Source organism: Falco punctatus, assembly GCF_963210335.1.
Source record: "Falco punctatus genome assembly, chromosome: 6".
NCBI classification, from domain to species: domain Eukaryota; kingdom Metazoa; phylum Chordata; class Aves; order Falconiformes; family Falconidae; genus Falco; species Falco punctatus.
The window spans coordinates 86,247,925-86,272,765 of NC_137585.1; the positions used below are offsets into that span (position 1 = coordinate 86,247,925).

Below are 24,841 nucleotides of genomic sequence, written 5' to 3' on the forward strand. Positions count from 1 at the left end.
CTTGTCCATGACAGAGGTTGCTCTTGTGGGAAATGTCTCCTCAGCATGACTGGCTGCACTTCGCTGATTTACAATGAATCAGTTTGTTACACTTTCAGTTGTGTAAGTTCTGAGGCACTGTCAGACTGCAGCAGACAGTAGGTATGTAGAAAGGGTGGTTCACAGCGTGTAGGGGGAGCACTTAGGCTTAAGATGCTAATTTTTGTGAAATGATGGCTGCTGACTCAGAGGCCAACAGCACCTACACAGATTCATTTTTCATAGATTTACAATTCCCTCTCTGGCACACATGCATTTTTTTAAAGAGCAAAATTATTTTTTCAGTAACTGTATTGCTCACAATAACATGCTTATGCTTCACTACCACTTCTTAAGAGAGTCATTTTCTCTTAAACTGTTAATCAAAATATTAATACATGGAAAATTTATGTGATTCAGCTGCTCAGAAGGGTGCTGTGATGGATCGTAAAATATAAATGTGTGGGTGAAAAAAGTGATGAATGACAAATACTGTATTTAACTTTGGTATATCAACTATATTGAGGATTGAAAATAATTCATAGATTATCAAGCATCTCATATAGCTGAAGTGTTATTTTTCATGCATGGTGCATTCAGGTTCAAACTGCACTGTGTCAGCCAGCCTAAGGCAGATATAGCAAGGAGGTGGACACCCCTGAGAATGTGTGGCTTTGCCACTGCAGGGGACAGAGCTGGGCCTGGGCACGCTGTGATCAGTGACTACCAGGCAGAGGATCATCATGTCAGCCAGAGAACTGCAGAAGCGTGGAATGATTTGGTTTGGAACAGACCTCCAAAGTTTAACTGGTCTAACCTGAAGCTCAAGTCACGGCCAAAACACACCAAGTTACTCAGGGACTTGTCCAGATGAGTTTTTGATCTCTCCAAGGACCAAGATTTAGAGGCTTCACAGCTTCCCCTATTTGAATACCCTCCTGGCAAAAGTTTTTCCTAATATCTGACTGGAATTTCCTGTGTTACAGCTTGTGACTACTGCCTTTCATCCTGACACCGTACACCTCTGAGAAGAGTCTGGCTCCATCTTTTCTGGAACCTCTCAATGGATAAATGAAGACAGCAATGAAATCACATTAAACCTTTTCTTCTTAAGATCTCCTTAGCCTCCTCTTTTAAGAACAGATCCAGTTTTCCCAACCTCTCCCACGTATGTTATGTGCTCCAGCCCCTGGCTATCTTGGTGGCCCTTCACCAGATTCACTCCAGTGTGCCCGTGTCTGTCTTGTACTGAGGATCCTGAAATGGACACACCACTCCAGGAGTGAATAGAAATATTGAGGTTTGTAAACAACACTGATTTTAGCTGAAGATATGCAGCCTGAAACAGCGATCCAGATTATCAAGCCTGCAGAAAACAGAAATGGTAGACAGAAATATTCACTTTACTTTGTTAATCTTCTAAATTTTTTAAATTCACTAAAGCTAGTTATATGACTTTGCTGATAATTCTGTAGGCCAAGATGGCCACCACTGGACACCCCCACCCCCCTGCCATGGTATCTTAAATGGTCCTAAAGGATCTTAAGGATGCAAATAATGTGTATTGACATAGTCTCTTCATCTAGTTTATCACATCTCAACTCGGACCATATTTACATGAGTGGATACAATATGGGAACCACAACCAGGTTAGAACAAATAATCACAGAACCACAGAATCATAGAATGGTTTGAGTTGGAAGGGACCTTAAAGCTCGTCTGGGTCCAACCCCCCATCCATGGGCAGAGGCATCTTCCAGTAGATCAGTTTACTTAAAGACCCAACCCACCTGGCCTTGAATGTTTCCAAGGAATAATAATATTCCAGGGAATAATAAGGTTTTGAGATGTCAGATTACCTAACTTAGGGTAAGAAAAGAAACTTTTAAAAATATGTCCATGTTTATAGCTGGAAGAGACTGATTTATGGCTGTAAAACTGAAATTCTGGTATTACATCGCCAGTCTCATGACTTTACCCATGCAATAGCAATTAAAAATCCAGTTTAATAATACAATGATCCTGAAATCTTGAAAAGGATTTGTGCAACACAGTCAAGTTCATCTGGAAAAGGGCCAATAGTAGAAGGTCAAGTGCAAGTGACTTTCGAGATTGCTAGAAAGTATTTCTGTATGCAGTTAGTTGTTTGCACTGGAAGATGTTCAAAGACTGCATTGTGGGACATTATCTCAGCAGGAAGGAAGGAACTGTAGTACCATTCAAAAAGGACTAAGGCCCAGGAAACTATGGTTTGTGACTGTTAGCAGCATCAAGTTTGGTGGCAAGAGTCCTTTGTGGTCATTTACAAAAAAAGGATTTTCTAGTAGCCTTCCTTATTTCTTCGTAACAAAACCATAGCAACCCCCACGCAAAGTATGTCAATGAACATGCTGCTGAATGCCTGTTTTATAGGGGAATGGCTGGCAGTTTTGGAGCTGTGGCCCTGGCAACAGTGATGCCTGGCTGTTTTTCTGTAAGCACTGGAGTTGTCTCATAGACTCTGGGAGGGAAGGAGAAGAAAGGATCGTTCTAATAATTTGCCCTGACTGCCAGCATATCGCAGACTATAGAGCTTCCCTCAAACCTTGCCTGGTTTAAGCCTTTGAATTGTATTTGAGCTAGAAAGCTGCTGCTTCTCAGCATTCATTCATTCACAGCACTGCTGTGAAAATACGCTTGAGAAATAGAGTCATCTTGACAGTTCCATATCAGAAAATTCTGTGACCAAGCTATACTTCAGTGCTTTTTGTTTAAAAAACAACCGAACAACAAATAAACAATATGAAAAGTAAGGCTAAGAAAAAGTGTGTAGCATATAATGACAAATACACCGCCTATTAGAAATACATCTACACCTACAGAATACTGAAAAAGATAGAGCTGTAAGATATTAAAGCTTGCTATTCTCATAGATTAAAAACTGAACACAGAGTTGTGAACCAGAATCCTTAAACAACAAACAATAGAGCTAATAGCTCATTAGGATATGAAAAGGAATAGAAGATTAAGAACACAGGGTTCCCCAGGTATTTCCATTTATCTGGATCAGAAATTAAACAGCTGAATGGAGTTGGCTGACATAGGTGAAAAAACTTTAAATAATTTGTAAAACAAGCAGCAGTTGTTTTGTAAGATATGCCTGTGTGACTCTGCACCTGCCCCTGAAGGTGATTGACTATGACTGATATGATCATTTCCTACTCTCTGGAGAGGTAATTTTTATTCTTAACACGTAAGGGACTTGTTCTATAAATAAAGGCACTCTCAATATCTAGGTACTATTTTTTACAAAAACAAGCAAACAAACAAACAAATGAACAAACAGACAAATGCCCTGGGTGTCTCTAGTCTTCATGAAGAACACTGAGAAAGAAGTATTGTTGAATGCCAAGGGAGGACAGGACTACAACACAAGACTGAAAGGACTAGCTAATTTTCACCCTCAGATGCTTCTAAAGGTTGAAGTTGAGAATGTTTCGAACTAGCTTGATGCGACATTTAGAGGTTAGATGCTTACAGTGACCACCATCTTAGTGTATCTAGGCTGATTTTCTTTTAAATAATCTTTTGTACTCTTCACTTTTTGAAATCTCTTTATGCCTGTTCACTTCATAAAAGTCAGTGTCTTTAGGGAAGAAAAATTGTAACACGAAGAATTCTATATATCTTTTGAGGGTTAGTAGGTATGAAATAAGATGGCCTTTTCTACATTGGAAAGAATAGTAGCTGTGAACTGTCAGCTTCCCAGAGTTTTTATTTCTCCTCCACGTGTCTCAATGATGACTGTGTACATGGTCTATATAGAAGTCTATGTACCTGCCACTTGAAGTATGAAATGGAGTACAGTACTCCATGCATTTGTCCAGAATACAATTCAATATGATTTTTTCCTCTTTTCTCTTGGGGGCATCTCTAGGCAGCTCTCTTTATCACATGACTATGGTTATGATCTCTTATCACTTTTGACATTATGATGGTGCCCTATTTCAATTGGATTAAGCCAGGCACATGTGATGTAAATCAGTTTGGCTTGCTCATCACCTTGGTCTGACTGCACAGTTTCCTTCGGCTGTGTTTCATTTGCGGTAGCATGCTGGTTTTCTCATTCTGTTCTCTATATGGTTGGATCCATGTAAAGATACTATAAATGTCAATAAAAATAAAACAAAGAAACCTATCAAATTAATATTGGTTTCTGTGAGATGCTGCATTCAAAGTTCAAAGGTCTTGTAAATACAGAAGGCTCTCCTGCCTTTAATGCCTGGCTTTGATGTTCATCAGCCACTGAAAGCCATTTATTGCCTTATAAACTTGGAGGCAATTACCTTTTTCCTATTATATCAATTGTCACATAAAATGGTTCTCCTTTATTCTTTCCTTCTCTCTGTGTCTCCACTCAGTGTTCTAATAATTTGGCAGAAATGCCTGTTACTCTTGGGATGCCTACATTTCCAGTGTACCTATGTGAAATATCTCCTTTAGCAAAGAAATTATAAACCAAATTAGAACTAGAAAGAGAAAACAAAAACAGAATTACTGGAAAAAAAGAAACATTAGCTGGTTAAGATTTTTTATTAATGGAACAATGACAATAATGTTCACTTAAGGCCATTTAGTTAACATAATAGAATTAAACATGGTGACATCCATTTTCAGCAATTGATCAGTCAAATTCTCATGTAGGAGGTAGGTTATTTTAACTAAAATTAAACAGTATCAAAAAGGGAAAGTAGAGTAAATATGGAAATTATGTGTTGAAATCAAGGAGGACAGATCCTCTGCTGGCATCTGGTGATGTAGCTTCTCAAAAAACAACTGGCATGTTTTACCCCTGCTGAGGATGTCTTGCTGGCTCTGTTTGGATTACAAGAACATCAGTGAGGGAAAAATTCAGTCCACTAAAGAGAACTATGCTTCCTAAATGTGTAGTCAGTGAACATTTTTTCAAATTACTCCTTTGGAGTGCACTCACGGGTTTATAAAAGAACAAAGTAGTGACAAATGTGTTCTCTTGTCACTTGCTTGGAAAATTGAGTTCTGTTCAGTGTTGTGAAGAGAACAGAAAGAACACAGTGTGAACAAGAACATCAAGACCTGAAAATCTGACTTTGATCTCTTTCTTAAGAAATAACCAGGAGCACTGTGACATTCTGTAAGGAGCCTCGATATTTTAAAAGCTGTAGTTGTATATGATGAGGGCTTTTACAAACAATAGAAAAGTAATCTCATTTGAAGGTCACAGCACTTTTTTTCCTCTGATGCTATACAGTGTGCATCCCCTCTTCTCTGCCAAAATGCTTCTGGGCCTCATACTAACTACTAACAAGATCCCTTCTCTTTTATTCGAACCCTGTAACTACATGAATTAAGCTCTGTATATGTCTTAGTAACCTACAAGCTATGTGTCAGGCCCTCTTCTAACCCCAGATTTTATTTCTATTATCTAATCCCTTCACGCTGAGCCTGTCCTTTTCAGTGGTGGACACCCTCTGCAATCTGCAGGAAGGAGAATGAAAAAAGGTTAGAAAGAACACTGGCCACTTTCATATTCCAGTAGGTAATGCATATTCTGACACTGTCAAAAATAGACCCTGGTAGGGAAAATGGGTGACATGAACAGTTCTATCTCTGAAGAGAAACAAACCAGTAGATTTTAAATTATAACAACTAGCTGATACATCACAGTATATTTCTGAATGCTTCAGCCCAGAAAAGGAAAGAAAATGTGAATTGCATTTATTATTTTTAAAAACCCTTAATTTATGATATTTTCTAAACTCCTGGAAAATATTTTGAAGTCTTTTTTCCTTCAACCCTTTTTTCTCCATATCTGTTTTAAAAATCCTTTTGATCTCTGTATTGTTCTCCATCTAAAAGGAATGTCTGTTGCAGATATTTGCATACTCAATTCCTGCAAAAATGTATTGTAATTTAAGTTTTTAAAAGAATTTGCACTTGAACCAAAGATAAAAGTGAGTTATACTGATGAAGAAATTACACCAAACAAAGCAAGCTAGCCTTATCTTAGGAAACAATCTGTCATTATGGACAGATTTAATTTGAATTATTGAAGCAGAATTGTTAGATATTAAAAGGACTCAAAGTGAAAGAGTCATACTCATTATTCTTTAACTGGAGTCTCCAGATGTTACTATATTTTCACATGACATAAAGGTCTAGTTCCAATCTTTTATTGCTAACTTGGATTTATCTACCATGCAAGAAATTACATTTCAGATTAACTTGAACTTTATTATGCCTTTTATCATATTTTTTCCAAATGTGTAACACAAAGTAAAGCGTTAGGACTGTTTAGTCAAAGAATATTAGATAGCCTTCCTGGAAAATTCCAACATAACTAAATTCCATTAAACATTTTGTTTTATGTAGGCTTTGAAATGCCCTGTAGAACTTCACTATAGAGTGTAGAATTCCACGAATAATTATATAAAACTTTACAGAAAGTACTATTGTCTGCTATGTTCCTTGAGTGTTGGCCCTTACAATCTGGCAAGGCTGCGTGGAGATCTGAAAGACCCAGTTCTGACTGCAGGAGAATTCACTCTGCTTATGTAGACAACTCGATATGAACCAAGTAGATGGGTAGTCTATGCCATCTTGCAAAATCCTCTGTGAGCAGCCTGTGACAAAATTATCCTGCCACCCAGGGAGCAGGATAATCAAGATGAATACATCTGGCATTATGTCACATGAAGCAGATAATCCAAGAATACTATCGTAGGCCAGTCATAACTAGAAGAGCCATCAGGCTTTTTAAATTAAAGAAACGGCTACCCTGGCTTTCAGGCAACGAATATTCTATCTTCAAGCCACAGTACACAGCCAAACTTGCAGTCACTTTCTCAGTTCCTCATTGTGCCTCTCAGCAGTGAGGCTCATAATAACATTTTTAGCATAATTATAACAGAATCCTTCCAAATTGTCTCTTTAGGTGCTTTCAGTGGTACATAGAAATAAATTAATACTAATTAATTTTAATTATGATCCGTGCATCTGTGGTGAGTTGACCTTGGCTGTACACCAGGTGCCTACTAACCCGCTCCATCACTCCTCTCCTCAGCAAGACAGTGGGGTAGAAAATAAGGTGAAAAAGGTCCCTTGTGGGTCAAGATAAAGGCAGTTTAATAAAGCAAAAGTAAAGGTCACACATGAAAGCAAAAGAAAACAAAAGATTTTATTCTTTACTTTCCATCAGCAGGCGATGTCTGGCCACTTCCCAGGAAGCAGGGCTTCAGTACACGTAGCAGTTGCTCCAGAAGGCAAATGTTGTAAACAATGAATGCCTCCCCCTTCCTCCTCCTTTCTCTTAGCTTTTATATTTCAGCAGTCATATGGCATGGAATATCCTTTTTATCAGTTTGAGTCAGCTGTCCTGGCTATGTCCCCTCCCAAGATCTTGTCTACCCACAGCCTACGGGTGAGAGGTGGGGAATGTTGCAGACACAGCCTGGGTGCTGTGCGAGCCCTGCTCAGCTGTAGCCAAATCCCTGGTGCGTTATCACCACCTCTCTAGGTACCTATAGAAAGCTCAGCGCTATGAGGGCTACTGTGGGGAAGATTAAGACCATCTCAGCCAGACCCAATACAGTATCTTTTAAAAACAGCTGTGCTGTCAATTGCACACATTGCTCAAAAAGGAGTTAAAATAATTGAAAAGCAAATGATAGTTTATATCAAAATTCTGTTGACAGTTAATACTAAAAAAACCCACATAACAGTCACAGCTCTTCACCACCCAGACATCTCCTGCTACTTTGGCTATCCACAAAACCCTAATAGATTGAATCATTTTTTTTAAAGAAAGAAAGAAAAAAAAAGAAAAAAATAATGTGTATCTCACCTTTTAATTATTTGTGCTTTTGTCATAGTAGAGTTGGGTTATTAAATTGCATTGTTCATAAACTGCTTCTTAAAAACCTTTTGGACTTTGAAAAAGTACTGAATGTGCCTGCCAAATTAATGAGCATGGTTTCCTAAAGGAGCATATTATTTCTGTGACCTGTGTCCTGTGTTTGAAGCCAAAAGATTTTCAGAAATTGAAGTTTTTCTTTTGTCTTACAAAGTATTAAATCTTTTGGGTTCAGTTTGTACCAAGAAAACATCTATCCTGTTCATCCCTTGCCTAGAGGGGGAGGGTCACCTCCCTTGACCTGCTGGCCACACCTTAGTGCTGGCCAAGTCTTAAAACTAGAGATAAAGTGATGGTGGCCCCACTCTCCTTCTGCATACAGCAGAGTATTGTTGTATCCTCAACTTCAGTACACGTCCTTTAGACAGAAAAATTTTTCCTCAAGAAGTGGGAGTGGGTGCTGACTCTTGTTCGTCATGACACAACAAACACTAGAAAAATAAAGAAGATGAAGAGAAGAGAAACAAGTATTAAACAAGAGGAAAACTGAAACAAAATAAAGGCTGAGAGGTTTCTGGAAAAATATGAATACAAGAAAATCTGAAGAGAAATTCAGAATATGAGACCTCTAATGAAAGAGGCATAGCAAAATGATGTGACACAGCAGGACAGCTGCATCAAAGGAATGGTGGCGGACGAAGCCCCTACTATTTTGTGATGGATGCATAATGGCCAAGACTGCAGAAAGCATTTATATGTAGAACTATGAATCCATGGTGCCAAATGGAATCTGCAGGTGGACTATGAATACAGAAAGCCACAGAAACACATTTTTTGTTTTATTACTATCCCTTATGTCATAAACCAAAAAGTTACTATGAAATTAAATTAAGTAAGGGAAACAGATCTCTTTAATCTTCGCACATGCAAATTGGTGAAATGCAAAATGATTTATATGAAATCATAGCATTCTACATGTTTTGCAAGCAGAAGTTTAGTTTCAGGCTGATATTTTTCTTGATAGAGCTTTACTGTGGAATTAGAAATAAAACTTTCTCTGAAATTTTATGTGACGTACTGAGACAATGAATTACTACTATTATATGTCATCTGATGATTTGACCTGATTTTTAGAAAAGAGACAGAGTTTACAAGAAAAAATGGACAGAGTAAAATCAACCCCTATTTCTCAATAATTATTCAAATACCTTGAACAAATACTTTCAAAACTAATAAAAAATCAGACTAGCACAGCAAGGAAATATCCAGAGCATGACAAAGTATAACTTAGAATACTATTTATCAGCTTCTTAGTGAATAACCCTTCCAAATTTCAGAAATATTTTATCAAATGAAATGTCAAAAGAAAACTGACAGAAATGAGCTTCTACCTGGTTTAAGGAGATATGGATGCCTCGGGGGTTTTCCTCATTCTTTTTCTAATTCCAAGCTGGTTTAGGCAGCTGCAAGGTCTTATAAGACAAAGTATAACATCTAGAATTAATTAGGAATATTATCTTCCTGGGAAATTTAGCATTTCAGTTCTGACACATTAGAAGCCTCTGTTTTCAATGGCTTTACAATGATTTATATTGGCTAAAGACCTAACCTAGACTCCAGAAGCAGTCAAGACTTAGGCATCAATATAGGATTACTAGCCCAACTCAGTAGTGACACTAAATCCATATGTCGGGTCTATGTAAATCAGTAAGCCTTGTCTACTTTTCAAAGTTATATACATTTCTATTACCTGTAGTAGCAATAGAAGTAAAATACCAAATTACAGTAGCATCCAGGGATAAGGCCTCTTTATGCTGAAAACTACAAATGGCATAAGTAAGAGAACAAGCGGGCATATATTAAGGAAAGAGAAAAGCTAGATCCCAAGTCAGCTTTTAATTAAAAGCTATTTGGAGACATCTCAAAAAAATTGTTGCATTTGCAACCTAAACTAATAACACTGATTAATGCATTTTATGTTATTATTAGTTTGGTGCTTTTACTGCTTTGATAGATGTACTATGAATTATTAAAATAGCACAGATATTCAGCTCTTCACCAACTAAACTGTAGTTTGGACTTTCATAGTGTGATAAAGGTTCTGATTTGTACTATCCTGTGCTCCATTTCTCTTCTGCAAACTGTTCAATTCAAACAGAATTAAGATATTTCTCCCTGTCTCCTTCCATTGGGGCAGAGAATGCCAGCTTCCACTGTTGTCACTGTGCATGTTTCTAAAAAGACCTTTAGCAAGGTTCCTAACAGCTTTCAGCACAGATAACAGTGACAGGGGCCTTTTGTGTTACTAAAATGATGAGAGGAAAAAGCTTTGGGGATATTTCCTTCTAACTTCTCACTGTCTCTAAAGTAGCTGCTGCTTTTTTTTAATTATTCTATGTCTTTCAGAATGCAGGGAGGGATAATCATGACCATGTCCACTTGATGAAAACAGTATACGGTTCACTTAGAAATGTGGTTCCTTTCCTATTGCGTGGAAACCTGAAATATTTGAATTAGGGACTCATCTTTGGAAATAATTTAAAAAACCTTTAGAAGAGGTGGGGGAAACCCATGCATACCAGCAGATAGGACAATGACAGTGTTCTTGCATTTAAAGTGTTCGCTACTGCATGGATTGGGAGTGATGTTAAGTTTCGCTGAGCGTGTTGAAACACACTTTCTGTAATAACAGCTCATGCTAGGCTGGTTTCTCCAAAGTGCTGAAAACCTTTAACACCCACTGAAACTGATTTGATCTTAGTCTTTGGAGCTTTTTAGAATCAATGAGAAAAGTCAATGGCCCAAATAGTTAGAGGTTCTTAGCAAGTTTAGGTGTCTAAATTAAAGAAAATTCCATGATGAATTGTTGATATATTTATCATTATGAAACATTGTTATAAGTTCAGAGTATATGTGCTAAACTGGCACTGCTTTCTACAATAATAATAATAATAATAATAATAATAAAATTTCTCTACTCTGAAAGGTTTAGTTTCAGTAGCTGAAAAATTGCTATAAGAAGCATTTTCTTTTAATTGATTCCACTACAGTGGGTACTGATATCTTTAGCAAATCATTTTTTGAAAAAACAAGACACACATCTCTCCAGCTGTACGTTCCAAACATTGCAGTGTGTATGGTGAAGAGGTGCTTTTCATGATTTTCCAAAAATTTTGTGTATGTTTTCCAGTATTTATTTCTTATTGGCACTATTGGAAAGACATGCAGATTATTTATTACTTAAACTGCAACAGTTTATGATGGAATTGTTTTACAATTATCTGAATCCATGGCATTTAACCAAGAAAAATCTTCAAAACTCTTGCCTTCAAAATTATCAATACATTTCTTGGCACACTAATAATGGCAATTATTGACTAACAGTAAACTAGTTTTAAATCATGAACAGTTGTTTAAAAAACTGGAAAATCATGCACAAGTAATCCATAAATCTTTTACTCCAGAATTTTCAGCACTTCTTTCCTGTGTCTATTATATACATGAGTACACAGTAATGATTAATTTTTTGGCTGCCTGGCCTGTGTTTCTAGTATGTAAAACATTAAGTTTGAATCAGTTGGCATTTCTCATTACAGTTTCTCTAGAAGTAACTTGTTTTCCCCAGCAAGTCCCAAGAGTTTCATCTTTGTTTTAACAACTGACTAAAATGGATGAGAATTTGTGAGAGTTCCAAGGGATGTCAGACATCAATTGTCATTTTTGAGAAACAGTTCAGCAGAAAGTTTAGATGATGTACAAAATATGGGAAAAGTGTGAATTCTCCACTTAATCCTACCTAATCTTAGAACACTGACAATATTCAGATGTAATAGAATGAGCAAACAGACCTTGGAGATAAGCTACACAGTAATATCTACTGCAAGCCATTATATTTCTGGTATATTGTTAGTAGTACACTGGCAATGAAAGCTAAATGCAAAGTTGTTGAAAATCTTGGCCAGCAAGTGACAGACATTCTTTGGAAAGACAGTAAAAATTGTAATCCTCACGTAACATGATCAGCTTTTCTATAAAAAGATTCTCTTAGTAGTCCTAGAGTCACTTCCATCTGTGTTGTCTTCTACTACCACTGCACAGGGATGTACATTGTAACAAAGAAATGCAAAACTTCTCTGAGGTCATAAGGCATTAAATGCATTGTCTGTGAAATTTTTTGTTATTAGTGGCAAAGCTGTAGCTCACCACAGTAACACTGATGATATATCCTTCAAACATAAAATTGCTTTTTGAAATATTTTTTTTCCATTCTGAATTTTTTCAGCACACGTAGAGCATCATTTTCTAGTGATTCCAGCAGTCAGCAGTATAATACTTACAGTATGGTGTCCTCAAATTTTCAAGACATACGTTGCGGATACCAGGATATGCAACAGAAATTGTCAGGCTGCACTCAGCATAACAAATAGTAAAAATAAATCATGTTCCCACTACTCCTGGCACTCGTATAGTCTGTAGCAGCAGAGCTGGTAATGAGACCTAAATTGCAAACATAATCTAAATATGAAGATACCATTCCAACTTATGAATGTATTTTCATTTATCCTGATTAAGACCTAGATTGGTAGATCTTAATCAAGCTATATGTCTCTTTCAGTGATCTGCGGACTTAAACATGTACACATTACATCTAAAACTAAATATAAAATGAGGTAATGTAATTCTAGATACCATAGTTATAATGCAGTCTTATTCCAACAGTATGGCATAAATAGGCATATTTATTACATAAATGTTGCATACAAGTCACCAGAAGTGGAGGTAGCACAACAGAGGATCACTGTGTGTATATATCCTTGGACTAAAATTACCTGAGATACCAAGACAATGTTGATTTACAACATTGTTTGCTGCTTGAATGCTTAAAGATATTAACATGACTTTTTCTGGGTGTTGTGTGTTGAAGGGAACAAAGGATTTCCAAAGTTGTTTCATGCATTTTTTCAGACATGCATTAGTTACAATTCATATTCAACATTAATTAAGTTCCAGATAACCTAATACAGTCAGTGTGGATACCCTGAATTTTCAGTCATCAAAAGCTCTTTGATCAAAGTCGGTTGTTCAATTGCAATTTATAACCCAGAACATCAACTGGTTCTTTGCAGATTCATATTCTTCATAGGCATCAGAAAATACATTGAAAATTCTGAACGTAACTCTCATTGTCACCTAATTCTATAGACATACTATGTAATAGTTTGAGGATGTTTTTTTGAGAGCAGTATTTTTAATTGACAAAAAAAGTCAGAAGTTCCTGAAATGTTATGATTACATTTTACCAATTTTATGAGCTCTTGAATGTCAAAGACTAGCCATTCTAAAAGTTTTAAAATAATTTACAGTACAAAAATATTAAAAAATGCTAAGTCCATTTTTTTTTTGTAATTATGGAAATGTGTTTTGCCAATGTTTCAGAATTTATTTTTAGGTTATGTTTTGGTTTTGATATATTATTTTTTTTTCTTATTAAGTGACTTTAAAGATAACCTAGCTCCAACAGCCTGCCATTGCAGGGACACTTTCCGCTAGACCAGGTTGCTCCAAGTCCCATCCAACCTGGCCTTGAACACTTCCAGGGATGGGGCATCCACAGCTTCTTGGGGTAACTTGATCCAGTGTCTCACCACCCATGCAGTAAAAAATTTCTTCCTTATATCTAATCTAAATCTTCCTTCTTTCAGTTTAATGCCATTATGCCTTGTCCTATCACTACATGTCCTTGTAAAAAGTTCCCCTCCAGCTTTCTTGTAGGTCCCTTTAGGTACTGGAAGGCTGCAAGAAGGTCTCCCTGGAGCCTTCTCTTCTCCAGGCTGAACCACCCCAACTCTCTCAACCTGTCTTCACAGGAAACACGCTCCAACCCTTTGATCATCTTCATGTCCTTCCTCTGGACTTGCACCAACAGGTCTCTGTCCTTATGCTGGGGGCCCCAGAGCTGAACACAGTACTGCAGGTGGGGTCTCACAAGAGTGTAGTAACAGGGGAGAGAATCACCTCCCTCAACCTGCTGGTCATGTTTCAGTTGATTGCAGTCATTTAATGGTGTTATGATAGTGTTTTTAAATACAAAATAAATCTGTTTTCAAAACCTGGAAAAGACTAAGTCAGTTTAAAAAATGAGATAAATTTACACAGATTTCCACTACATTTTTTCATGGGACCATTTCATTTTTTTTCTTTTTTGCATGGTATGAAGTCTTTTGCCTTGATGTATGAAGATCTTCATTTTAATGCAAATCTTTTTATGGGTGACAAAATTAATGAAATACAATAAATAATAAAAATTCATGCAATTACAGAAAGTTTGATTGTAGTAAATGTGCATGAATCTTTCAAGTAGTTTTGCCATTTGTTGTGAATATTTTGCTTTATCTTCTAGGTGATTGCCTAAGATCATACTAGTGCTTCAAATGTTGAGATGAGTGACCTATGACTTTTCACTTTAATTAAATTATTTTTGTGTTATAATTATTGTTTCTTACCTCATGAAATTGGTGGACAGAGGTCTATTGACTTCATTGAGATTTTTAATTCAAGAACCTAAGGACTGGATTCTGGTATAGGTGCTCACCATCAGTAGTTTTTCAGCCTGTAAGTAAATTCTTTTAATTAGTGTCTTTAACACTTAGCATTGATTTTCATATTGGTACAATAAAGAGCCAGATTTTTCCATTCAATCTTCAGTTATGAAATGTTGTGAAAAGAACATTTTCTTTTGTAGGGTTATTTTGAATCAGTATTTTTCATGTGTTTTCCATTGTAAAAAAAATCCCACAGATAAACAAAGAAAGGGGAGAAAAAAGAAAGGAAAAAAAAAAGAAAAACAAATTAGGGAAGCTGAAACCTGAGTTAAGCCTTTGCAAAAAGATTAAATAGTAAATATGGTTCCTAATTTTCATTTCCATAGAAACACAGAAATAGATTTCCAATTGTTCAGAAATAGATCTTCTAACTTACACATTTCAAGTGCTGAATCATCCCTTTGACATTTTAATGCTGATATACATTATGCAAAAAGAAACAATAAAAATTCAGATTTTGTCCACCAGCTCCTAAATAGGCAGAAGATGATGAATACACTAAGTATTTTGTCTGTTCCATCTTAACACAGAGGGAAGGCCAGACCAGACAAGATTAGCTGATGCGAGCTCTGCATTTGTCACAGAAGAAAGTAGGATAAGAACGGCAAAACGAAATCTACAACTGTCGCTTTGAGCTGAACGCTATCTTTTTAAAGCAAATGCATTTAATTCTCATATCATTCAGGCAGTTTGTGAAGATAGTAAGGATCAAAAACTTTAATTGTTGCTTAAACATTCAAACTTACCCAATGAAAATTGTCTTACATTGCTCATTCAGCCATTTCTTTCTCATATGTGTTGGCATGGGGGAAATTTTTCTTCAGTAAGAACAAGAGGTCTGGACTCAAATGTAGTATTTAAGATGGAAATTTCAAATACATGGAATAATAGAATCAGAGAACCATAAGCTTGGAAAAGACCTTTGAGATCATCAAGTCCAACCATTAGCCCAGGACTGCCAAGTCTACCACTAAACCATGTCCCTAAGCATCACATCTACGCGTCTTTTAAATACCTCTGGGGATGTTGACTCAACCACCTCCCTGGGAAGCCTGTTCCAATGCTTGACCACCCTATCAGTGAAGAAATTTTTCATAAAAGTACAATCTGACCCTATGTACTTCACAAGAACAAAATGGATTGGACCAAAGATTGTTATGTATATTCAGGTTCAAACACCCAATCAATCATCTCAGACGACAAAAATTTGTTATAGACACTAATCTAAAGGCACAAGTCTTCCTGAACTACTGGTTTTGATTGTCCCACTTATTTAAAGCCTAGCTAAGTGCCTAGTATTATGTCTGAAGGTATCTGCCAACTTAAATAGTAAGTAGAAATCATAGATACGTTACCCTGAGATACAATTCCACATTTACTGATCCTGACAGCTATTGCCTTTGTCAGGATTTGGTTTGAAGACTGGGAGATTCTCCTTTAACCATAAAAATGTCAAAGCAGAGAGCGCTGAATTTAATGGGCCTGTGAATGGTGAATAGTGAAAAATGTCCAGTTTTAAGTTAATAAATTCACCCACACAAAAATTGAAAACCAAATCTGACTAGATAACACATACCTAGGAAAATCTGGCATTCAGAACATACACCATAACTTGGAAGCAAAATTTAAGATGGTAGAAGAATTGTTAATAGACTCTTCCTACTGAAAATCTCGGCATTGTTTTGTATGTCTTGTGATTTGTGGAGGAACTATACAAATGTGACTGTTTTACAGGCTAACAGGTGGGCAATCCCCAGGCCTGGACTCAAAAAGATGAGGAAGGAAGAATTTATCCTAGTTCTGAAAATCCAGGCTTCCTTGCTTAAAAGTATCACAAACTTCTCTGGTAATTGTGCCTGTGGGACACAGGCCGATGGTCACAGAACATAGCCTGAACGTTATCTGCCCAGATCATTAGACATTGGTAATGAGAAACAGTTACCTAGAAACAATAGGATAGCCACACTCCCCCCTTTCCCTTCCATATCCCACACAACATACATTTGGTGTGCATTTTCTCTCATTCTCTTGGCAGGAGAACAAACTACAGCTTTGGAGTGGTTCTTCTAGTCTCTGTTGATGCGCTGCCATATGAAGCTTAGAAGTGGGTCTATCAACCTGCAAGTACACAGTGTTATTCTCCTTCTGGCTGGAAGCAGGAAAAGGTCTGTAGATATTGTTTTGGGGTCCCCAATAAATGTATGTGAAGTTGACTGTGGAGATAAAGGATTGACTGCAATTATATTGCCACAGTATTACATTTCCAACTCCCAATCCCTGTTACACCATGCTTGTTCTTCATAAGAGAGCCACAGAGGTAAAGAAGCTATAAATCTAGTAAGAAGAGAGTGCATTTTATCTGTTTGAAGATATGGCATGAACAGCTTTACAGGAATTCTTAAGAAAACACATCTGAGTACAGAGATGTGCCAATTAAAAATAAAATAAAAATATTAATAGAATTATGTTAAAAAGAGGGGGAAAGGAAATTTCATCCCTTCTGTTACCCTGTGAAGTCTCAGTGCCTCACGGCATGAAAGGAGGAGTAGGTAAACATTAGCAGAGAGGAAAGATAGGGTCATCCTAGGTGGGGTTAGAGAAAGGGCAGGTCACTCAGGGCAGCCGCCCTGGATGCTGCAGATAGTTATCTTCAACAATGGGAAAAAGAATGAAGCAGCCAGAAGAATTCTCAAGGGCCAAGTGGTCATTGCATAGGCTAATTACCCAGCAGTGACAAAACAGATAAACGCTGGAACACCCAAACAAAGTCCTTATTGTTAAATATAACCTTAACACTGTTTTTTTCTGGTATCTTTCCATGACCTTTATCTCAAATCACAGTTTAAATAAACACCATTCTATACTTCAATTTTACTTTGAGATAAGATTACCTCTGGGTAATTTGACAAATGGAGAGGCTTTGTATCCTTGTGGGTGTGCCAGTTGTTAAAAGCAGGGCACAGTACAGAACTCCTCACTCAGTGCTGACCATCCACGTATATTTATCCAGAACATTTGAAGAATTTTAAGGCACACCCATATTGTGATTTAGACTTTCCAAAGAAGAAATTAGTGATCAGCCTCTGACAATCTTCTGATGTTTTCTGGGACCTTCTAGGAAAGATTATTGGAATACCTCAAGATACTGCAGAAAATACATAAACAGAAAGGTCTCAAGGAAGTTTTATCAGACAGGAGTTAACAGAAATTACTAATGAGTCCAACAGTACCTACTATCATTTTCACAAGATCTATCTAGCATGAAATCATCTATAAGGAGGTGCTGATTTAGTTCTTTATAAACACATAATACATTTCTTGCCATATAGAAAGTTTTTCTGCTTTGTATATTTGTGTTCGTGGGTAAAAAAAGTTGTGTAGCAAAAGTAGGTGATGTCAAAATGTTAGTAAGGAAAGGCAAAGGAAAGGGTAAATGAAAAGATGAGCAAAAATGAATAAATTATTTAAGGGGTAGAGATAAGGTCAGCAGAGATTTTTATAGAGTTGAGTGCTGATATCAGGAAAGACTCTTCTAGCTGGGGTGAGTGGGTAGGTAATGGAAATGTGAACTGCATCTAACCTATACTGAAAGTTCAAACTTTTCAGAGTAGTGAGAATGGAAGAAAGAAGAAAAAATGCAGCCCAGACCCATTTGGCTTGAATCTTTGAAAATGAGAGCCAACCATAAACACCAGAGGCTGAAACTTCCTAGCAAATACTCTTAGGTATTAAAGACACATTCATTTATAAGTATAAATGCTATAAACACATATAACAATTCAAATTTACTTTTATGGACTTCTAGTTGCCAGTAAAGACATACTCATAAACTATTCAACTACTTGTTTATTAAAAGCCTAGGAGAATTTGTTTCATTTGCTTAACTAGCCCCATCTCTTAGATTATATGGTAGTCTGTCAATTCACTAACTGTTTGCTTGTCCAGTGCTATTAAAGCTAAAGTGCTGTACAAAAGCAGAGTGCTGTTTTCAAAGAACAGAATCCTCTTGTGTTAATTTAGACAAGGCAGACTGTGGGTGAGCACAAAACCATATTACAACAAAAAAGAGATTGTAAGATTAGATGACACATTAAAAAGTTTCCATTGTTTATTCAAAACTGTTGTAGTTTGCAAGGTGCAAGTTGTTGCTTAATATGTTATCAAAAATAAAGTTAAGAAAGTATAAACATAGGTAAGAAAACTACTTCAAAATATTGGAAAAGTATGATGGAGTGAAAGGGTCAGGAATATGAGAACAAGTCTTTCCATTTCTATTGTGACTGACTCACTGTATGGTTTTTTTGCAGATTTTTCCTTGGCTGGAATGGATGCTCTGCTTGTTGAGGACTTTAAATTAAAAGCATATGAATTTGTGAAAATGACGCATGGGTTCAAAGAAAAGGTAACCTTGATGTGAAATTTCCTGGATAGAGCACAGAAACAGAAAGAGACATTGCTTTGAATCTAGGCCATGTGAACAAGAAGATAAATAATTGTGTGTTTTGTACTGTGCAGCAACCTACCCTGCCATTGGACAACCACATCTATAATGAATAACATGCTACTGTCATGCCCAAAGAAGAACCAGGTTTAGGAGATCCTGCTTTTGATTTAGGCTTTTTCCTATTTTGTGCCTTTGCAGAATATGCTGTTAAAGATGCAGTAGCAATGGTTTCAATGAAGCAGAAAGAGGGACTTTTGCAAATATGGGAATGATATTATCTAAGAAACTTGACATGGTGGCACTGCCCAACAGATGCTGCTTTTAATTTCCATTGGCTTGAAGGTAGAACGTTGCTCTAGATCTAGGAGACCTAGAGTTGACTCTGGTGTAGACAGTCCTGGGTGATGGAGATAAGAAATGTAGGATTTATCTCCACTAACCTATACTTTTATGTTTGCTATATTTGCCAAGCTCCCTTTATAGCCTAAGCAGAAAAATAGACATTAGCAGACAATTATTGATTCCACCTGCTTTCTTAACTACCTTCCATGGAATTAATTGTTTTCTGAAAGGTATCAGTTTCTTTCCGTTGACTGGAGTACGTTAAATTAGCTTTTATTTAGGACAATATTGTCAATGTAGTTATGGCTTGCTTGGGTGAGACACACTAGGATGTGTGGTGGAGGGACTAGTAGGGGTAGGGGGGGTATTCTTGGGACTCTGTGAGAGCTTGTCTTGCTCCCTGCATGGCAAAGTACACAGACAGGACAAGGATGTTCTCAGAAGCTGCAGTCTTAGAATGCTGCAGGTCTGGGGTAAACCATCTGGGAAGTAAAATCTGCAAGTTACTTATATTGTAATAGACATCGCACGGTTTGCTATAGCAGAACCTCTGAGGAAACCCTTAGTCATAAAATTGACTCATTCTCTAGCTCACATGGCCAGAAATGAAAAAAAAAAAAAAAAAAAAAAAAAAAGACATACAGCATGAATTTTTTCCTACAGCCTATGGCTGTAAAGTGCCAGAACATGCACTAGAAGTGTTGAAGATGTACTGACTAGTTGGAGTTACAAAGCAGAAATTCTGGTTTTCAGGAAGCATCATGGTTTTATGCTTGGATTTGAATTATTCTGAACCACTTCATAATGCTAGAAAACCAAAATGATAGAGAATGATGGATAAATGGGAGCTGAACAGCCCCTGCATCTGCTTTTTGAAATTGACATTTGCATTAGCCTGTGTGTATAAGCAGCAAAATGGACAAGAACATTAATTACATGAAGCAGTTTGGGGCTCTTGGGCGACAACCAGGCCAGGGGAAGGCAATCAGCAGTTCCCAGCGTCTGCAGCCTTAGGGCAGCCTTTCTGGAGTTCAGGCCTTAGATTTTATGAAAGTTAATCAAATCTGAGATGTTTCAGGCAAAACATTTGGGGCTTATATATCAGTGTTCTTCGATGAATGTACATTTCATAAAAATATATCAGATCAATGGTATTGCCGAGAGCAGTTCTTTCTCTTTGTTCCTTTGCTTCCCCTTTGGTTTTACTCTCCTTGAACTCCCTGTCCTCCTTTATTTGATTGCTCCTTTTCTAGCCTTCCCTTCTTCCTGTGCTTTTTAAAAATCTGCTTAAAGCATTCTTTGTATCTCCTCAATCTCAAGCCAGATTTACTTCTGTGTCATTTTGCCCTCAAACACTGTATCTCCTCAGTGAGACTAAGCAGCCTCCTGGTTGTCAAGCAATCTCTCGTTTTTGTTACACAGAGGGAAAACACTGGTTAATGCCATGAATCCGTTCCATTTCATTCTTGATTCTGCAGCTAAAATAGTAACAATTTCCATTAAAAAAAGCCTCCCTCTTTTATTTTGTAATCAAAGTTCTGATTGATTAAAACTTTTTGAAAGGATTTGTCTCAAGACAGAATAGGTATAAGTTAATTTTACAATCCAAATATGCACTTAAGAAGAATGCCAGTAGTTTTGGGAGCAGTTCCCTAATAGAAAGAGGCTTAATGGTATAAGGTCAGAAAGAAAGGAATAGGAGCAATAATAAATTCAGGATGCTGCAGCCTTCCTAGATGTTTAGAAACAAAAAAAGATCAGAAAGACCTTTTTTTTTTTTTTCCTTAACATCAAAGACGTCTTTGCATGCTATGTCATTGATAAGTGATAATATATAACCTCAGAGTTACATTACATCAGAAAGAATGTTGTCACTAAAGTACACCAGAGATCTGGAACAGAGAAAAATCAAACTAACATTTGCATCAGGATATTGGTGCCCTTTTGTGCAGAAAGTTTCCCAGAAACCTTTTTAGACTTTTGATATGCTTTTTGACTTCAAAAATGCTCCATCCAGTCTAAAGTGTTGACTTGCTTTTGACTTCTCCCCATTTAATTTAGGACATTATTTTTATTACAGGTGTCGCTGGCTGAGGTGAGCCACACTGGTGGCTGGCTATATGAGGTACATTCCTCCTAGGTACTGCATTCTCTATTGACCCTAGAATAGCAGGATCTGAAGCTTGCAGCCAGCTAAAATTGCAGTATGTTGAAACTGAGTGATATAAAAGTGGGAGTTTTATAATCAACAATATTCTTCTCCACTGTACACACTGTAACAGAAAGTAGTGGATGACTAGTGTCCTTACAGAGCTGAATTAGAACACTAGGAAGACACATTTGCAGTAAACTGCAATGTCTTCCTTGCATTAAGTTCTTCATGATAATGTGTGTAATAATTTTCCAGTAGTTCAGGATACCTGATTGTATATTAGAGTAAAAGCAGGAGGAGGGTGGAAAGTTTAAAACCAGACTGCAGTAAAATGATGGTTAAATTATCAAAGTAATCCCTCGTAACCTTCAAAATTATGAAATCTTTTTATGCTTAAGATTTACAATCAGTAAAACAGTGAATTACCCATCATAATGACACGAAGACAAGAATTTATAACAGTCAATTAAGGCCTTTGCAATTTGGTGTACACAAATGAAGGAAACTATCAATAGATGTGGAGTGCAATCTTCATCACTAGTTCACCTCATGCCTAATAGCTGCTCAGCTGTTTAGGTGAAAGTAAATTATAGTTTTATTTCATGTTTTAGTGAATAAATGTCCACATAAAAGACAACCATGGTGAAAGTGGTTGGGAAACTAGAAGCATTGTCATCCAGGTCTATAAAAATATCTAGAACGAGGTTTCCACACTCAGAGAAGATTTTGGCATCTTACATAGAAATATCAAGAAGCAGAAACTCAGTTTCCAGCACTTTTTTGAAGATATAATCTAACTTCTGGGAGTGGGTTCATAAGAACTAGCTTCTCTTCATAAAAGAATAATCATGACTAAAGCTGAGAAATTCAAATTCATGAAAAGGAACTTTGAGAAATAGCTGTTGGAGCAGTATGCAGCTGTATTTACTTTTAAAACATATTTTCGTGATAGCATTGAATTGTTTGAATCATATACTAATACAGTAAAGACAGCATGCAATGTTTCAAGTCTAGTAAAATAATATGCTCCCATCTCACCACACTCCACATTGGCACACACAACCTTTCTACTACAAGTTACAGAATAATGATCATTTTTTCAAACAAATGCTGCCATATTTCCAGGGACTGTAATGCAAACAAAAATAAATGTTCATCTGAATGCAAATAGTTAAAAATTAGCTTAAAACTCTCTTTCAAAAGAAATAGGTATACAAAACTAAAGGTGAATTCCTTTCCTCATGGCATGCTAGATAATTTATATTTTTCTTTTGCATTACCCATTATGTATTTCATTTCATATATTCAATAGACTAGTTTAATATTGATTCTAGTCCAACAGAAAGAAGCTCAGAGTTAAAAACCAGGCCCAGATCTGCAATATCAACTAGCAATGCTTTATTTAGTAATCATACTAGGACTGTGCAAGAGCCAGGATTTATTCAAGAAAGCCATACCTTAGCATAACAGGGCAGGATATAGTAAGGCATCTCATTTTGTATAAATTGGCAAAGATGAAATGTGAGAACCTTAGGTTTTCCACCTTCAGTACTAACACTGATGAGCCTATTACAGTGGATCTAGAGTCCAGAACTGACAAAGAGTTGTAAGCAGTTGCCCCATGCCTTCCCAAGCACATTGTACAAGGTAGTGTCTAGCTAGAGGACCATGGAACACATCTGATAGAGCTCTCGCCGCAGTAAATGGAACTACCAAATATCTAGTGTTACTTGCAGTAAGGATTTTATTAACCCCTTCCCACCTATCTTTATTTTGCTATCCTACTGGAGAAGACACCACTAAATGTGCTGAAAGGATTGACGAAATCAGAGTCACCTGAAAATTTGTTCATGTACCAGCCTTGCTGAAAGGAAGATGAGCCAAGATTCTCCTGTGATATTAGAAAAAGTATGTTTCTTCATACGTGTTAGGTGAATCACAGTCTTTGATAGGATATTTTAAGACTTCTCCAGCATTTTGTTACTAGTATCCTGTTCTCTTTCATGCTTCAGGTTTGATAAAACTTGATTATGGCACCAATAGTTAGATGCTTTGGGACACCAGGCAAAACGACGTGGCTGTAGAACTCTAAATTTTACATCACCTTTTGGCTTTACAAAACAAAACAGCCCACAGTGATGAGTTTCTGCAACTTCTCAAACTTCTCAGCAGCTTTGGAGACATCTCCAAACCTTCAGGCTCTTAATCCCTTTCAGGGCTTTACTAGGTGGACCAGTTTCCCTAGTTGAGATATACCTTTAGAGGAACAGCAAGAACTAGTTGTATGGAAACTGATGTGATTTGTTGTTTAATGGGGTTTAGTATTCTGAAGCTTTTAGAAAGCTATTGGCTGCTGTCAAAAAACGTAAACAACATTATATAAATTTGCATTGAGTGCCTGGATTTTGATTGGTTTTCCATAATTTGTTGTCTGTGTTATTGATTGTTGATATAAGTATGATTGTTTCTGAGTTGTTTTGACATCTCTCAATACATTGTTTAATATAACATGCTGGCACAGCTTGGCTGGGCAGCATCCCAACAATACGTCATTCTCAGAAAATGACAGAGAAAATGTTAATAGTACTGAAAGACAAAGTTTTTAAAAATACGCTTATTGAGAGTATTAGAAAGTAGTAAGTAACTGTCAAACAAAGAGTTCACAAATCCTGTATAACATGAAAAAAAGTTTTCTGAACTTCACAAAATAATGAAAAAAGAAAAATATTAGCACCTAAGAAGCCAGGGAAGGGTCTTTTTGGAAAGACAGCGGTCTACACGAAGACTTACTACTGCAGCCACATTATTAGAGAAGTAGGCTGTGACACGTACAAAGGGAATGATGACGATGCTGCATATTGTGTTAGCATTTGCAGAAGCTTCTCTGTTGCCCCTGTTTGCTTCTACATCTGCATTAAATATAGAAGTAGCTTGACAGATACTGTAGATTAGAATTTTCTAAAAATACATCTGAAGCCCCAAAGGGGATGTCTGACAGCTTTTGGCATGTATAAAAACAAGTGAGTTTGTAACTGCCGATGTATTTTTGTTGTGTAAGCAGACTCATCATTGGCTGGCAGTGCAGACAGCTACTTAAAACCACTCATGAACTGCCTTGATGAACTTAGCAAAGGATAAAAGGAGATCTGGCCTTTACTAACTTCCTGCCTTGTGATCGGTCCACCAGCCACTGTTGTACTGTGGTTGCCCATAAATATAGCTATATAGTAGTGTCATTCATCTGTTATGTCTAACTTTGTGTTGCTGAATCAGTTCAAACCAAGTGACACTGGCAGGGCCAAAGCTCCAGTGTGAGACTAAAAGCAATGATAAAGATGATGTGAAAGCGACCAGAAAGTGTGCTTCTTTAGTATTAAGACATAACTTTGGTTTATATTTAATTTAGTGCTTTC

The 24,841-nt window shown here is 36.9% G+C and overlaps 1 long non-coding RNA gene across 1 annotated transcript in view; it reads right to left on the reverse strand.

Annotated features, from left to right (window-relative positions):
* LOC308066562 overlaps positions 1-24,841 on the reverse strand; it is a 57,570-nt gene that overhangs the window by 27,735 nt on the left and 4,994 nt on the right. Inside the window, exon 1 of the long non-coding RNA XR_013929201.1 lies at positions 1-24,841. This exon is cut by the window's right edge and continues 4,994 nt beyond it. This is a non-coding gene — a long non-coding RNA (uncharacterized lncRNA).